A 6,052-nucleotide genomic window follows, 5' to 3' on the forward strand; every position below is an offset into this window, starting at 1 on the left:
ACACACACACACACACACACACACACACACACACACACACACACACAGTAGTATACATTTAAGAGAGTGGTATGGTTTACAGTAATATAAATTAAATATAAATATGCATGTGCAATGCTTATGAGAGCAGAATAGTAGAGATGGTTATACAGTATGAACAATGTAACACTGAACAACATATACAGATATGTGCAGTGTAGTAGCAGTAATATTATGCGAGTAGTAAGAATAATGTAGATATGCGTTAACAGTAATATGAAAAAAAAACCTGAATAAATGAATAAACAGCATAAAGAACAGTAGAATGTGGCTATGTATACATTTAATTATTCTATAAATATAGAACGCTATGGATTGGATCGGGTAGTGCAATTGTCTGGGGGGGGGGGGGGGGGCTGTTGGGGGACAGAAGTTCTGCCTCTTTGTTGTCCCTGTCAGGACTGTCATGGTCATGGACGGCTCAACAGGCCTACTAGGTTTGTTGTCACTGGAGTGCAGCGCTAGTTCAGTAGGGTGACCGCTGCAGGGAGGAAGCTTCCTCTGAACCTGCTGCTTTGGGTGCCGAGAGACCCAGAACGCCTCCCGGAGGGCAGGGCAGTGGGGTGAACAGTTTGCGGTTGCGGTGAGAACAGAGTTTAATGATGCTGCATGCCTTACGCAAGTATCGCTTGGCCTGCATGGCCTCACTGGAGGGGAGTGAGGAACCAGTGAGTTTTCATCACCCTCTGCAGTGCTTTCCGCTCGGAGGCAGAGCAGTTGCCATGATGGTGCAGCGGTAGAAGTTCACCAGGATCTCCACAAAGAGACAAGTGGACCTTCTTAATCTCCTCAGGAGGAAGAGACACTGCTGACGCACCTCAACTCTGTCCCGTTGATGAGGATGGGGGTGTGTGTGGTAGCTTTTGACTTCCTGAAGTACTGACAGCCAGGCTGTAGTACAGTACACCATAACGTAAGGTGCTGGACCTCCTCCCTGTAGGCCGTTTCATCATTATTACTGATGAGACCAATCACCGTAGTGTTATCTGCAAACTTGACAATGGTGTTAGAGCTATGTACAGGTGTGCAGTCGTAGGTGAAGAGGGAGTAAAGAATGGGTCAGCACACAGCCCTGAAGTATGCCAGTGTTTGGGTGCCGGTGGTCTGTCCAGAAGTCCAGTTACAGAGGGAGGTGTTGATGCCCAGTTCACTGAGTTTGGTGATCCGGATGGGATGATGGTGTTGAATGCTGAACTGTGAGTCAATGAACAGCATTCTCACATACTAGGTGTGCTATTGTCAAGGTGGGACAGGGCGGAGAGGTGCCATAGAGATGGCATCCTCCTCCATGCTCCTGTTCTGATGGAAGGGGTCCAGTGAGGGGGGTAAGCAGGTCTTGAGGTGGGCCAGGACCAGCCTCTCGAAGCCCTTCATGACAATGGAGGTGAGTGCAACTGAACTGAAGTCATTCATTAGGGCTTGTTGCAGTGGAGTGGTTTGACACTGGCACAATGGAGGTGGTATGGCATTGCATTCATGTCAGTTAACAGTTCATGATACAGTCAATGAGTTTTGCACTCATTTACATTGCATTTATTATGAGTTTGCTAAAGTGTTAAGGTATACCTAGATAATACTTCAATTTCACCCAGTCCTATCATTAGAGAAACTGTTCTGTGTTATATACATGACAGCCTACACAGCATGCCAACAACAAAACTTGAGTAAGCTAAACTACTGCAAGTTCAAAAAGACAAATTCAGTTGAAATGCAAAAATGTGGTTGTTTATGTAAACTGAGGTATGGCCGAAATAGTGTGATGTACTGATAAAATAGTGATGCATGCAAAGTTACCACAATTGCAAATATTACTATAGAGTCTCCTTTCATATTGAATGTCTTCAACTGATACTGAAGACATTTTGATATCCTGTGGAGTCAGGCTTAGTCAAGGATGACAGCCATAACAAAAATCAACAAGGTAAGAGAAATAATGTGATAACAAATCAGCTGTATTATACATCGCATATCAACCCTATAGCTTTTTGTTCCTCGGAAAAAGGAAGTCAAATACTGTACAATGTGTTCAAGGCTGCTCTGCAAGGGATGGAAATCATTGAAATGCGGTTGGGCCCTGTGCCACAACCTTCCACTTCTCAATAACACCAGCTGAAGGAAATAGACTATATTTCTGGAGAAAACGCTAACTCTGGTCAGGCACAATGCATGTGTGTGCATGTGTGTGTTTATGTATCTGTGCGCATGTGTGTGCCTGTGCACGTGCATGTGAGTGTGTGTGCATGCATGTGAGTGTTTGCGTGCCTGTGTGTGCACATGTGCATGCATGTATACTGTGTTCGTGTGTGTGTGGCTTTATGTGTGTCTGAATGTGTGTGTGTGTGTGTGTGTGTGTGTGCATGCGTGTGTCTTCATGTATGTGTGCGCGCATGCGTGTGTGTTCGTGCGTGTAGCTGATAATTTGTCAAGACAAAAATGTGCAGGTCCAATGCGCGAACAGAAGGAGTAGCTGAGAATGACGACGTTGAGGTTGTGCGCTAGTTTGAGCATCACAACTGTCACAACCAAACATTAGCGATTATGGCAGATCTGAGTGGCTCTTGGCAAGTGTGCAGTGTTGTATTGGAAACAATGGGATCTATTGTAATCCAACATCAAAAGCGGAGTGTGCATGACCGCATCTATATATGGATAACTCGGTATGCCAGAAATCAAATTTGAGGACCAGGTTTGGCCCACAGTGTAAATGGAGCTAATTATCTTAAAATACATGAATTCAGCGGAGAACTACCGGTATGCTGTTTTCCCCCACTCTATGCAAGTTGGGGCATTACAGTAAGCAAAGAAAAATATCTTTATCTCTCCGTTTGCAGAACTATTTATTTCTATGAATAGAACAATAGTGTCTGTAGGCTACAGTGAAATACAATTGTACAGTGTATGAAACCCTTCATTAAAACACTGTTAACAACATTGAAGCACTGTCTTTTTATACACTATTTAACATTTTCCCCCACATCCTTATTTGCAGAGGAAAATTATTATTGTAAGATAAAGTCCATACTCTCATATGGTATTGATTTTCATTTTTAGACATATGTAGTTTGTGACAAGGCATGTTTGTGAGAGATTTCATGATCATTCATCACTGTTCTGAATATAGCCTACCCTTCCAAGTTAAGCATGCCCAAGAGTCCAAATCAAAACAACTGTCCATGGTGTCTGTTGTTTTACACATGCATGTCAGCCCAGTACTACTTGTGACCAAAAAAAACCTATGTGTTTTATGTAAGAGTGTAACGTGTGTGAGGGGTTTGCCATATTGAGGGTAGGCTGTATACATTAACTGCCATATCATTGATATAATTATTGTGTTAACAGCTGGCAACATTTAAGCACCTGAGACAGCAGTGTTTGTTTTTCTTGAAGATGAGAAACTCCTCTTTCAACACTTCAAAGAACTCCTCTCTAAAGTTAATAGTGTCTAGACTAGTTGTGAAGTGTAAGGCAAATGGCCACCTGCATTGACCTTTATCTTTGTGGCAATGGGAACACACCTCCTGCCATCAGGGTGAAAAGGTCAAGAAATCCCAAGTGCTCTGTGTGCCCATGCTTTGTATTGTTACAGGAGCAGATACTGACCTTCTGTGAAAGTTCTGGCATGTGCAGAGTGGTTGAAGTCTGCTGGCAGCCTCCTGTTCCAGCTCCACATTTCAGCTCTTGGTCTTGAGAGAGCAGCACTTTACTTTCCACATTACGCGAGTTCTGGAGTATGGCTCTCTTGGCTTCATTTGCATGCATTCCAGGCAAGACGTTTCTCGCACAGTATGGAGATGAGGTATGGGATGTCACTTCCCTAGGACATTGTCTTGAGTTAGAGAGTACATTATACACCTGGGCTTCACACCCACTGGTCGTAGGGTTGTCTCTGTTAGTCTCTGCAGACATGAGTAGCCTGTCCAACCTGAAAGGAGACATTTTATAGGCTACTGAAGGACATGTGAACATCGTTTAGCACTTAACTCCCTAAAAACGTTATATTGTGAGTAGCCTATGAAGTCTCGAATAACGTGGATATAATGAAACGGATGATGGACTAATTTTGCAATACATCGTTTAAAATGATCCTACCTCAACTCCACATTTAACCAGTTTCTTCTTCATGCGCTTCTCACTCATGTAGCTACACGCGGCTGTTTAATCTAGTAGTTATAGTAACAGTAAACAGACCTTATCATGGCGTGGGTTTAGGCCTACACCACGGCAACGCAAAGCGTCAATTATCTTCACAAATTGTTTTTGCAACACACACACACACACATGCGCACGTTTAGAGCGCGAGGGCAAACATGGAACATAGCCTATCCAAACGTGCAATTTCATCCTCTGTCCTAACATCTCAATATTATACCCTGATTAGCCATTATACTGAGGAATGCTGATGAGAAGTTTTTGTTGTTACTGTACACTACATGACTTGAACAGCGTTTGCCTTTAGATCATATATGCTAAGTCATGTTGTTATGGTTATGGGATTTGGCATATGAAAATGCTGGCATATTCATTCTCAACAGTGGCGGAGTTTTTGAAGGGCAGGGTCGAAAAAACAAGGTCACATACCTCACCACATGCGGTGGAGTAGGCTATGAAGCACTGGGTTAGGCCTACTGATCAGAGACATGAAAAGGACCCGGTCAACCTCAGAAAGTTTGTTCATCAGGTAAGCTAAACCGTGTTTCTGTTTAGAGTAGAGCTCCACGGTCCATAAGTACTAAAAGCATTAAAGTGCATGGAGGGGTAAGAATAGAGAGCTGCAGGGGGTGAATGATAGGTTATGTGTGTGCAATCTCCCTTGTCCCCAGGAAGATACCTTGGACAAATCCACGGCTCAAGGGGCCAAACAACTCAACTGCTTGGGGTCGTGTTAGTAGAGGGAGCCTGTAAGTGTTTGTGTGTGTGTGTGTGTGTGTGTGGGGCAGGGGAATCCTGAGGGCAGGTATGTGTGATGCCTTGGGTGGAGTGATGGTGGGACAGTTGAAAAGGGGGAGTGTTTACCTAGAGACCCATTTATTTGTCCAATGTCCAGTGCCCATTGCCTTCTGTATGTAATAGTTAAGGGTAAATAACATACCGGTAATCCATGATATATGATTGAGGGACTCTATTCAGATATGAGGGTGCAGAACATTAGCGACTTCATGCAGAGACTTGGGCTTCAGGGCCCTGTGAGTCCTTGTACCCCTGGTATCAAGTAAGATGAAATAGTTGTTATCCTTAATGAAAAGGCACACTGTAGATTCGAATCCAATCCTATTAGGCAATCCAAACCTACAAATATGAGAAGCCTTCTGATAAAACAAACAGTGAGCTTTAAATTGTTACGTTTCTGTAAACAAACATGTTTGGAACAAAATCATCAGGGCAACAAAAAAGTTACTACGTTAATTAAGAAGAACTTAATTATAATAGTGTAGCCTACTACTAACAGTTTTTAAGGATCCTTGCCATTCACATGCAGGAATGCAATATTTTGAGCGTGAAATCAGAAGAACAGCAGTAACTGCATTTTTGTTACATAACTGCAGTTATTTTTGTAGGGTAGTGTCCCCAAGACACAAAAATAGTGACATTTGGCACAGCAGGTACTAGGGTCAGAATAGTGTCATATGCTGACAGCTTCTGTCCAACTTTTTAAGCACCGCCCCCAGATCAAAGATGATCTGATTGGTTTGAACCACTAGCGATATTCTCGTTTTATTCTTTCGACCATGCCTATAGTACAGTGTAATGTGTTGGATATTTGGGAAACAATTTGATTTGTCTGATCTATGAAATTAGCCTGGCATACAAAAATAGTTTTAGGTAGCCAATTAGAACATTGCAGGTCTATCTGATCTGTATAGTGTATAATGAACTGCTTCGTGAGCAGACCTTGTAAGGGTTGTTGTTTTGGATATTTGAAACATTTGAAAACAAGTTAATTATTTTTTACTACACATGAACTAGAAAGTGAAAGACACATATGTACTGGGATCAGGCAGGCCCTAACGGGAAA

The sequence above is a fragment of the Sardina pilchardus genome, chromosome 12 (genome assembly GCF_963854185.1).
Source record: "Sardina pilchardus chromosome 12, fSarPil1.1, whole genome shotgun sequence".
Lineage (NCBI taxonomy): Eukaryota > Metazoa > Chordata > Actinopteri > Clupeiformes > Clupeidae > Sardina > Sardina pilchardus.